This window comes from Chanodichthys erythropterus, chromosome 23, assembly GCF_024489055.1.
Source record: "Chanodichthys erythropterus isolate Z2021 chromosome 23, ASM2448905v1, whole genome shotgun sequence".
Classification (NCBI taxonomy): Eukaryota; Metazoa; Chordata; class Actinopteri; order Cypriniformes; family Xenocyprididae; genus Chanodichthys; species Chanodichthys erythropterus.
The window spans coordinates 23599719-23612729 of NC_090243.1; positions in this window are offsets into that span (position 1 = coordinate 23599719).

Genomic DNA, 13011 nt, shown 5'->3' on the forward strand with positions numbered 1-13011 from the left:
CATGTGTGTCATCTCCTTCGATTCCTGAATCCTTGCCGAATCCAGTTATACCAAACATGCTATGTTTCGCTTAATGGTTTGTCCAATGTTGTGGTTTAGTGCTTTAGCAAATGTCTCCAAAACTGTTATTCTGATCAAGACGATACCACCATAGGAAAATTGAAAACATATCGGGTTTACTATACGCCTATGGCCAAATGTGAAAATTTTCATTGTAAGTGGCAAAGAATGCAATCAAAGTCAAAGTTATGGGTCATTTTTTTATGCGCTCATAAATATAAATGTCTGTTACTCCTAAATGAAATGAGATGGTTTGACTAAATTTGACAAGCTTATGTATGGAGACACTCTGCAGAAATTGGCTCTAACTACAGTAGCGTTTGTCTGATTGACTTTAAAATTGCCATGCAGTGTCTTTGTCTCAGTTGCTATCATAGTCCTTTATGACACTGGTGTACCCTGAAAAACATGGCCGTCATTTTAATTGCAAAGCAACAAAAAGATCCAAAGCTGTAACTCTGCAATGGTTTTGCATACTGACAGCAAACTCTCCGTGTATCATTGTTATGCCACACTGACAATAACACATCAGTTTGGTGACAGCGCCACCTTTTAGTCACACGTGACAAGCAATTCAATCATATAAAAATGTATTTTTTCAGTTTTTACAGATCATTTTACAGCTGGTCTTAATGCTTCACGCCATGTTTGTTTTGCTCCTCATTCTGCCTCTGTTGTGTTTGGCCCCTGCTGCTCGCAGGTATATTATTATTATTGTTATTGTTGTTGTTGTTGTTGTTACGACTTTAGAAAGGCTGCATAACCAAAAAAGAGTAGTCTAAACTGTTACTCAAAATTAACCTACATGAAGGCAGCTAAAAAGGAAAGATGAAAGACATATTTTTGCTTTTGAAATAACATGCACAATAAAACGTTATGAAAAGGGTTATTTTGGACTTGAAAATGGAGATTGAATGGCCGGCTTATTTCCTTCCAGCTAATGAAAAGAGGGCTGTATGTGTTGTCTCCAGGCTACATCTGGACAGAACAGCTGGAGCACATCAGAAACGCACATCCCTCTCTCCGCTCGGTCCATATGCAGCTCTGGAGGAAAAGCAGCTGCTGACGCCGCACTGCTGCAGATTCAACACCGACCGTGTGATGTAAATAATGCTGATTATGATCATCATAAGGCTCTTTATGTCTGCCTCTTTCTGTCTATAGTCAATCTATCCATGCATCCCATCCATCTGGCCTTATAAACTACATTTATGATTATGAACTCCACACTTTACCAGACCTTGTCATGCTGAAACTCTACATTTAACACAACAGCGTATTGATCTTAGTGCAATAATAATTTAATGCTATCATGATGTTGTGACTGAACAGCGACCGTAGTTGAACCTTCTGCTCGTTTTCACTTCTACTCAGTTGTCCATCAATGCATCAGGTTAAAGAACATGTGAACCTCTGAGTCTCTGACAAAAGAAGGGCTATAATGGTTCAGAGAGGGGAAAAAAGGTTCAGAAATTATTTATAGGATTGTTTGGTCTTTTGATAGAAAACGTCAAAAGTGCTAAACCTCTGCAGGTGTTCTCAGTGAAAATGCTCTCACTGATGTGTCACACAGCAAATTGCTATATTTGGATCATTGTGTGACTCGCATGAAACATGTTTGCATGTGCACACATCCAGCAGAGAGCACAAAGCGCTGGTCTCACACATACAGATGCGCTGGCTGTTTAAGCCGAGGCTGAGGGCGAGCGAGCACATCTCTCCCCGCAGCTCCAATTTCATGCTCTCAGCATTAGAATAATTTGTTTGGCAGGAAAAGCACACACGCATGGGGGGCAGTGTAGCCGTCACCACAACCTGTTTGATCTTCATTAGTGGCTCTGAGGGGGAGGCCGGCTCTTCATTCTATGAACCCAGGCCGCAGGAAACGGCTGTACATCACCAGACGTGGATCGCTGAAGTCTGCAGATTGGCCGGAATGGATCTCTGTGCTGGCGGGAGGCTCGGCAGGAGGTTTATGAGCTGCGGCTCCCTCATCTGGAATGCTGGACGCGCTCCTTCAAACACACTGCAGACTCTGGCTGACGAATGGCTCTGTGGACCCTCCCAGCTGCTTTAATATTGATTATGGACTGGACCATCGAGCACAACGGCCTGAGGGGGACGCTGGGATCTGAAATGAAGGATAAGAGGAGTCATCATAGCGGGACGCTTATCTGATCGCAGCCTCGATCTGCTCTTCATTGAATTTTTTATTTACACCCGTGGCATCGTTCTTCACAGAGGCTATTTCAGATACTTTATTTAGCCTCATTATGTTTATTACTCATGTCATTTAGAGTTACCTACAGTCATAATTATTCAGACTGCTGGATCGTGCCAGGAATATGCAATGGAAAAAACAACAACAAGACAAATAAAACTAATAAAAAAAGAGTAAGTAAGAAATAAATAATGCATATAATAATAATAATAAATGATTATTTTCTTAAATTATTATTTTAATTATTATTTAAAACAGTTATATTTAAAAGTTATATTATTATTAAAACAAGACATAAAACTGTTTTAAAATTAATGCATATAATAATAATAATAATAAATGATTATTTTCTTAAATTATTTTAATTATTACTATTAAAGTAGTGATAAAAACAGTTATATTTAAAAGTTATATTATTATTAAAACAAGACATAAAACTGTTTTAAAATTAATGCATATAATAATAATAATAATAATAATCATTTAAAAATAAGGAATAAAACCACTTCTAATTATTATTATTATTTAGTTTTATTCATTTTTCTTAAATTATTATAAATTATTATCATTATTAACAGTCATGTTATTATTTAAACAGCAAGTTTTAAAATATTAAAATTTAAAATTAATTAATTCAAAATAAAATTGAATTACTATAAATGTGCATTGTAAATAAACCATAAAGCTGCATGCAAAAGTTTTCCAAGAAAGGCTAATTCTGAGACAAGTTTTGTTTGTACAACTATTGAATTTCAAATCAAAATCGCTGTAACTTGATGTCACAAAGCCTGTGCAGACTATTGCTTAATATCATCCGATAGCCAAAATGGAATTTATTTATTTGTTTATTTATGAATATTCAGTTTCACTCAGAAGTAGGTCACCAAGTAAAATAAGTTTGATGTGGCTGTGCTGATTCTTATTTGACTGGATTTGTAGTACATCCGTTTCAGGGAAACATTTGATTTGTGAAATGCCGCCTGACACACACCTCCTCTCCAGCGCCTCCTGCTCTCCCTCACATTCTTATACATGTCAAGACGTATTTACACTCATCCTACTGCATGTGTAATCTGAAACCTGGCAAATTTAAGCCGTTTAGCAGTCAACAAAGTCCCCAGCATATTGAGACATTTATTTTTACGCATATGATTAGTGGTGGGATACTGCGAGGGAGAAGGAGACCCTCTCTCATTATACAGCTTGTCTAAAACAAATGGGTCGGAGTGTTGGCAGAATAAGCAACACAATATTTCATCTGACGCCTCCATTTTTTTTGGGATGTCACAGGTAAGTTAGTGTGACAGCTGGGAATAATTGGGTTTTTACTCGCCGTCATTTTGAGTGTGTCTTGAAATATCAGCCCTCAAATGGAATTCTGGGTTGGATGGAATTTCTATCATATGTTTGACAAATTCTGCTCATTTATATTTCCATTTCTAAGCTAGAAAAAATGCCGTATTCTGAGAAAAAAAAAGAACATTTTGTTGGCCATACAGGGGTTCGACCTTATGTCACGGTTCATTACTAGTTATCGGATGTCAACAAGTGACAAGCCTAACCTTAACACATATGCTGTACTCTCAGGTGCACAATTAATATTGTATCCCAAAATATTACTAAGCACTCAGTAGTGCCTTCAAGACACTGAATTCAGTTCAAATGTCAGATATAATCCAACAACACATGAAAACATGCCCATGTCTGGCACCCTGGGCTTCACAGATGAGGAGCTGAGTTGATGCTGACGCATTCAAAACAGGCCCTCGGACCAGACTTTGACCCACCGGCTGCGATGCCTTAAAACACTCTCTGGAATCGGCTGGAACAATGAAATGTTTTCTTAATTTTATTAGCTTCAATTCCCCACATCGTTTCCCATTGTCTGGTTCTAGTAAATGTAGAGAAACAACAGGGCAGCGATTTGTCATTTAGCACTGGCCTATTGAGCAACCTTCCCTCTTACCAACATCTCGGCCAATCAGGCGAGCCATCAGTCATGTCTGGGCTCACAGGGGCGTGTGCTCATTAGTTAATTATACTGCCTGTGAATATTCACCCCGTCCACTCGCTCCATGCTCACTTGTCCTGCCCACTCCAGTTAAATCAAAGCCGGAGGACTCCGCCGCCTCCTCTGCACACGGCTGATGGGAATGTTAAATGTGTGCAAATATTAATTCATTTCAAATGATGCTGAAGTTAATTTATAGGAAGTTTGTTTGGGTGGAGAGGATGTGGAGAGAATTAGTCGGGAGTAGCTTTAATAGAGTTGTGGCATCTCATTTTCTAGGGAATTTTGTAATGTTAGTGAATGCAGTTCAGAACAATAACAACACGATGTGAGGGTGTTCTGGGTGGTTGCTAGAGTGTTGATCTGTGGTTGCTAGGGTGTTGCTAGGATGTTTTAGGTGGTTGCCAGAGTGGTGATATGAGATTATTAGGATGTTTCTAGGGTGTTGTGGTTGGTTTCTAGGTCGTTTCTCGGGTGTTCCGGGTGGTTGCCAGAGTGCTGATATGTTCTTGTTGGTTGCCAGAGTGATGATTTGTGGTTACTAGGATGTTTTTATTGTGTTCTGGGTGGTTGCTAGGGTGTTTCTAGGGTGTTCTGGGTAGTTGCTGGATTACTGATATGTTCTTGTTGGTTGCCAGAGTGTTTAAATGTGGTTATTATGATGTTTCTAGGGTGTTCTGGGTGGTTGCTAGGGTGTTTCTAGGGTATTCCAAGTGGTTTCCAGAGTGCTGATATGCTATTGGTTGCCAGAGTGTTTAAATGTGGTTATTATGATGTTTCTAAGGTGTGCCAGAGTGTTGATATATGATTACTAGGATGTTTCTAATGTGTTCTGGGTGGTTGCTAGGGTGTTTCTAGGGTATTCTTGTTGGTTGCTAGAGTGTTTAAATGTGGTTACTAGGATGTTTATAGGGTGTTCTGGGTGGTTGCTAGGGTGTTTCTATTGTATTCCAGGTGGTTATTAGAGAGCTGATATGTTCTTGTTAGTTTCCAGACTGTTTAAATGTGGTTACTAGGATGTTTCTAGGGTGTTGTGGTTGGTTGCTAGGTCATTTCTCGGGTGTTCCAGGTGGTTGCCAGAGTGCTGATATGTTCGTGTTGGATATGTTTGTTCTGGTATGTTTAAATGTGGTTACTAGGATGTTTCTAAGGTGTTCTGGGTGGTTGCTAGGGTGTTTTTAGGGTGTTCTTGTTGGTTGCCAGAGTGTATAAATTTGATTACTAGGATGTTTCTAATGTGTTTTGGGTGGTTGCTAGGGTGTTTTTGGGATGTTATTATTGGTTGCCAGATTGTTTAAATATGGTTATTATGATGTTTCTAGGGTGTGCCAAAGTGTTGACATGTGGTTACTAGGATGCTTCTAATGTGTTTTGGGTGGTTGCTAGGGTGTTTCTACAGTATTCTGAGTGGTTGCTAGAGTGCTGATATGTTCTTGTTAGTTGGCAGAGTGTTTAAATGTGGTTACCAGGATGTTTCTAGGGTGTGCCAGAGTGTTAACATGTGGTTACTAGGATGTTTATAGGGTGTTCTGGGTGGTTGCTAGGGTGTTTCTAGGGTATTCCAGGTGGTTATTAGAGTGCTGATATGTTCTTGTTAGTTCCCAGACTGTTTAAATGTGGTTACTAGGATGTTTCTAGGGTGTTGTGGTTGGTTGCTAGGTCATTTCTCGGGTGTTCCAGGTGGTTGCCAGAGTGCTGATATGTTTGTGTTGGATATGTTTGTTCTGGTATGTTTAAATGTGGTTACTAGGATGTTTCTAAGGTGTTCTGGGTGGTTGCTAGGGTGTTTCTAGGGTGTTCTTGTTGGTTGCCAGAGTGTATAAATTTGATTACTAGGATGTTTCTAATGTGTTTTGGGTGGTTGCTAGGGTGTTTTTAGGATGTTCTTATTGGTTGCCAGATTGTTTAAATATGGTTATTATGATGTTTCTAGGGTGTGCCAAAGTGTTGACATGTGGTTACTAGGATGCTTCTAATGTGTTCTGGGTGGTTGCTAGGGTGTTTCTAGGGTGTTCTGGGTGGTTGTTTGGGTGTTTCTATTCCGAGTGGTTGCTAGAGTGCTGATATGTTCTTGTTAGTTGGCAGAGTGTTTAAATGTGGTTACCAGGATGTTTCTAAGGTGTGCCAGAGTGTTAACATGTGGTTACTAGGATGTTTATAGGGTGTTCTGGGTGGTTGCTAGGGTGTTTCTAGGGTGTTGCGGGTGATTGTCAGATTGTTAATATTCAATTAAATTCAAGTTTAATTGTATAGCACTTTCACATGTAGCTCCTAGAATGTTTCTAGGGTGTTCTGAATTGTTGCCAGAGTGTTGGTATGTGGTTGCTAAAGTGTTGCTAGGGTTAAGTAAAAATCAAGTCACCTTTATTTATCTAGTGCTTTATTTGATACAGATTGTTTCAAAGCAGTTTTACAGTGATATCAGGAAAACAATGATTCATGGTCGCAGTTCTGCAGTAAAGCAGCTCTAAAAAGACAATAGTGTCATTGTTCAGCTGAAGTTTGAGTCTTTCAGAGTGTTGCTACTGTATGTGGTTGCTAGAATGTTACTAAACGGCAGCTAGAGCGTTGCTATGTGGATACTGTTAAATTTATCATATGCGAAAAATTTATTGATTATATCTGCCTAAAGGGCAGCACTTGTGCTTTGGGCAACCTGAATCTGAACCGCTGCTTGTGATCTTCTCAATTCCTCTCTCTCTCCCCCGCTCTCTTAGGTTTTGTCCACTTTATGTACAGAGCTGTATAAATAAAGACAAGATAAATATGGTGCATGATTTCATATCATTCATTCACGTCTAAGGACAAATATAGAAAGCAAAGCCATATCCCTGTCTTTGGGCAATAATAATAATAGTGATTCATACCGAAACAATGAGAGAACACATAACAATCTCTCAAATCACATCTGTGAGCAATGCTCCGATACTCATTTTAAAAATCAGATGGTAATGTTGGACATTATTATAAAAGAAGAAACAAACGCACTGCCGTCTGAGGTGCCAGTTAGGAGGGATAAGTCCAAATGTATATGAGAAATATGACTGCACACTCAACTTGCAAACAGTTTATTCACCAACGTTTCGGCAAAAAGTCTTTGTCAAGACACCTTTGCCGAAACGCTGGTGAATAAACTGTTTGCAAGTTGAGTGTGCAGTCATATTTCTCATATACATAATGTTGGATATTATGGCAGCAGACTAAGTGGCCTTCCAAGAAGTATAGTTAGACCAGCATTGATTAGAAATTATCTTTTATTAGGATCATATTTCCACACACATATTTGAATTCAAAAGAAACTGTGTATCCAGTTTTGCTAAAACCAATGCCAATAATCCATTTGTTGGCAAATTAACTAGCAAGTGCATAATTTATCATGTTAGGACAGTACAGTGCTTCGGGACTATTGATTCTGAGAGCGAGCTGGATTAATTCTAAGCGTAAGGCATGTAGATGCATTATGAGTAATTGGAGTGCAGCCCCAGTTGGTCAGGAGGGCACAGAGGACTTGCGGCAGAGTTTAAGATGAATTATTGCTGAATCAAACACATTGGGGGAAATCTGCCCTGACAACACCAGGGACAGATGATACGGTCTTTGAGTTTAAAAGTGTTCAGTGACAGAATACAAACACCTCACACTCTTGAGGAAGGTCTTATAAACGGATCTATGTCACACACACACAGCCAGAACCAGCATAAAACAGTAAGTGAAAGCACAGGACAGAGACGATTGATATTCCTAATGTGAAAGAATGCAGAACGGGGAGCACTGTTAATATGAGCTTCAAAAGACAGAGTTCTGTCGAGGACGACACCCAAAGTTTTAACCTGATTAGACAAAGGAACAGAGCATCTATTATCAGAGAGGAAATATTTGACTTAGCTATTCTATTTTTTAAACAACAAGAAGAATTTCTGTTTTACTGCTATACAGTTTGAGAAAATTACTTGAAAACTTTTTAATTTTTTAACTTTCTAATTTTTTTTAATTCATCTAGGCACTCGAACAAGAGCAGGAGGAAACTTTGAGGAAGGTTTAGAAGACAGATAAAGTTGGGTGTCATCAGCATAACAATGGAAATGGATCCCATATTTCCCAAAAATGGTGCCAATTGGTAAAAGATAGATAAGAAACAAAAGAGGTCCCAAGACCGAACCCTGTGGAACACCAGTGACAACATAAGTGGGTTTTGATTTAAACTGTTTAAATTGCACAAATTGACTGCGGTTTGTGAGATAAGAATGAAACCAGCTTAAAGCCACACCAGTAATTCCAATAGATTCCAATCTTCTTAAGAGAATGGAGTGTGAAATGGTATTGAATGCTGCACTAAGATCGAGAAGTATAAGTACTGATAAAAGACCAGAATCAACAGATAGTAATAGATAGTTGGAAATCTTTACAAGTGCAGTCTCAACACTGTGATGGGAACCTGATTGGAACTGCTCATATAAACTTTTACAAGAAAGATGACCACGGAGCTGGACAGCAACAATTTTTTCAAGAACTTTTGACAAGAATGGCAAATTCAAAATGGGACAAAAATTATCTAAATTCTTTGAGTCTGTCCAAGGTTTCTTGAGAATAGGTGTTATCACAGCAGGTGTTTGATGCTGTTGAAATTCTGCAGCAGAGTGACGACATCTCAGATCATTATCTAGTCTCGTGTGTACTACATTTAGCCAAGGCTGCAAAACCGCCACCCTGCTATAAATATGGCAGAACCATCACTTCTAACACTAAAGGTTGCTTCATAAATAATCTTCCTGATCAGTTTCATCGCCTTAGCATACCAGATAGCTTAGAAGACCTTGATGTTGCAACAGAAACTATTGCCTCTGTCTTTTCCAGCACATTAGACTCAGTTGCTCCTCTGTGCTTAAAGAAGATTAAGGAAATTAATCCAATGCCGTGGTACAATGAGCACACTCGGCTCTTAAGAGAGAAAAATGGAGCGCAGCTGGAAGAAAACAAAACTAGAAGTTTTTTTTGCATTTTGTGGAGAGAGAGAATGATTGAGTACAGAAAGGCCTTACTGCTAGATCTGCCTATTTTTCAAATCTTTTAGAAGAAAATAAACACAACCCTAGGTATTTATTTGATACAGTGGCTAAATTAACGAGAAATAAAGCTTCAACTTCTGATGTTTCCAAAGAGCACAGCAGTAATGACTTTATGAATTTCTTTACTTGCAAGATTGATAATATTAGACAAAAAATTATAACCATGCAACGGTCTACTACAGTCTTGTGTCAGACAGTGCATTGTAGTGTCCCTGAGAAAAAAAAATCAATTCATTTTCTGCTTTAGAAGAGGAAGAATTGTCTAAACTTGTTAAAACATCAAAATCATCCACATGTATGTTAGACCCTATACCGACTAAGCTATTGAAAGAGATGCTTCCAGAGGTCATAGATCCTCTTCTTAATATCGTTAATTCATCTTTATCACCAGGATACGTACCAAAAACTTTTAAGATGGCTGTTATTAAAACCTCTTATTAAAAAAACCACAACTTGATACTCAGCTCTATATTTCTTCACGCCCTGACGAAACTTACCAGTTCACAAAATTAACAGAATGCATAGCTGATATAAAAAACTGGATGACCAGTAATTTCCTACTACTAAATTCAGAAAAAACAGAGATTCTAATTTTTGGACCGAAAACTTCTTTACGCAATAATCTAGAATACTGTCTAACACTTGATGGCTGCTCTGTTAAGTCTTCGTCGTCAGCTAGGAACCTGGGTGTGCTCTTTGATACCAATCTTTCATTTGAAGGCCATGTTACTAGCATCTGTAAAACCGCATTCTTCCATCTTAAAAATACATCTAAATTGCCCTGCATGCCTAATAAATAATATTAGCCCGGTTCTGTCAACACTGCATTGGCTTCCTGTTAAACATTGTACAGATTTTAAAATCTTGTTAATTACTTACAAAGCACTAAATGGTTTATCTCCCCAGTACCTGAGCGAGCTCTTAAAGCATTATAGTCCTTCACGTCTATTGCGATCTCAGAATTCAGGCCAGCTGATAATACCTAGAATATCAAAATCAACCGCAGGCGTTTGATCCTTCTCCTATTTAACACCTAAACTTTGGAACAGTCTTCCCATCACTGTTCGGGAGACACACTCTTGTCACACTCAAACTTGCATACACATAACACATTATCTACTTCTATAATTCAAATCATGTAAATTGTTAGGCTGCATAGATTAGGTCAGCCGGAACCGGGAACACTTCCCATAACACCTGTTGTACACGCTACATCATAAGAAGAATGGCGTCTACGCTAATATTAGTCTCTCTCTGTTTATCCTGAGGTTTGCCGCAGCCTGCAAGATCCAGATCCGTATCCAGATGAGATCTGCATCTAGACATGATGATAACGCAGCACTGATGTTTCAACTAAACTATCCCCTGCAAAGGCCTCCTTCCTTTTCCTTTCCCTATGTATAGATAAAACGTTATCAAAATGATTCCAGTTCGCATAGATCCGTGGACACAATTATTAATTTTTTTTGTAATATGTGGACCAGACAAGTAATTTGGCAAATATCACTTTAAAAAAAAAAAAAAAGACCAAGCTTCTGCGCACATACACACTCAAACACTCAAACATAGACTAAAAATGTAAATGAATGGCGAGAATGCATTAAAGATATTCTGGGTTTTTTTCAGTAGGAAAGGTGTCATTCAAGTGGTCCCTAAAGTAATAATTACCAAATTTTTACAACAGAAGTGATTCAATCAAAAACCAACTTTAGCTCGCTAATAATTTTCCTATTGTCACTATGAAGCTGCTTTGAAACAATATGTATTGTGAAAAGTGCTATATATGAAGACGACTTGACAGCAGTTTTAAGGGCAATAGGGACAGTACCAGAAAGAAGTGAAGCATGGATAATATCAGTGATTAAAGAGGAAAGAAAAGGTAAACCAGCTTTAACCAAATGAGTCAGTTGACATTTGACAGATTTAGATTTTTGTACAATGGAACAAATTTTCTCAGCTGTTGGAAATTTAAAAGCAGAAGAAAAAGAAAAAGAAGATAACGGAAATGGCACTGTGCTGGAATGAAATATGTTACAATCAGGGTTAGGTGGAACCAATTTCTGACGGATATGTTCAAATTTCTTATTAAAAAACAGCATGAATGCTTCACACGACTCTGTAGAGTATATATGATAGATGGCTTTAAAATAGTGTTAACCACAGAGAAAATAGATTTTGTGTTTCCCACACCACACCCAAATAAACTTCCATAATAATCTGATTTCACAGTGGAAAGTGCAGTCTTGTAAACTTGGTCAGCATACAGAACTTTATGAACTACAAGTCTTGGCATATAATCGTTCTAATCGACGACCACTGACTTTTATTGCACAGAGTTCTGATGGGTGCAGATATATCATAATAAGTATAAAATATAATAATTAAAAATCAAAAGATTGCTTCATTGAAATTATTACTGCTTCTGTAAAACTGAAACTATCGTATCAATCTGAATATATTAAATGGAACACTGTTTCTTTAAAACAAAAAAATGGTGTTTATAACCTCAACAACATACTCAGAATGATGTCTTCTTTGTGCACTGATACATGGAGAGTTCATGGAAATTGTACAAATGAAATATTCCTTGTTATTGTTCCTAAGAGATATGGTTTTAATACTGTGGAGGGCTGTCTGAGCTGAAATAATAATAAAAAAGCAGCAATAGATTTTGTAAAATAACAAATGCAACAAATATTCTCTTTGAAGAGTTAAAATGAAACACTCAGCATGTAGAAAGGGGAAAAAGGTTGAGTGGTAGCATTTTAATCAATTCAATCACTGCAAAGCGGCAAGTAATTATGCTAATTGCTAAGGATCGTGTTATTTACAACAATATCACCTAATTATTAGCACACTCCCAGGGAGGGTTAGTTTGACCCAGATAGACCCACTGAACATTTATAAACATTATTTTATTTCCCTTACAGTTTTTTTTTACAGCTTTTTATGATCTTTTGCACTCTATCAGAATTTTAAATTAATTACATTTCTTGTTGCTATAAGAATTTACATACACTCATCGGTCTTAACTTCACCTTTGAGTGTCTATAAGCTTGTAAGAGTAGGACTTGAATGTAAAAGCACGTTGTATTATGTCTCACAGTTCTTCAGAGATTCTGAAGTGTGTTTTCAGTGGACACTTTACTATCCCATGAGGCCATGGGCGAGGATTTATGAATGTGATGCAACTGACACCACAGGTCACATGACATATGTAGTACGTCCGAATTTCATTCTTACTACCCAGTAAATTCAATTGTATACATCGAGAGTATTTCTGTACACAGCCTGGCATATCCTTTGTTATTTTATGTTAGGCTTCACAGGAAACAAATGACACCACATGGGACAATGAAGAAGAAAGGGAAAGATTGCACACTGTGGTGTTCCTCAAGGATCTATCCTGGGCCCTCTATTATTTCAGCTTGTACTTTTTGCATTATCATTTTTCCCAGGGTGTGTGAATGGCAAAGTCACGAGAACACCCGTGAAGAACAGCTAGATGTAGTCTGCAAAAAAGGGTTGGTTTTTATGTGTGATTCTTGTTCTTTGGTCTGTCTACACTTGGGCAAAATGAACAAGAGTCACACAATTTACTCTTTTTTCCTCATTTATGGAGCCTAGAAAATAGTCAGGCTGGTGTTTAAATA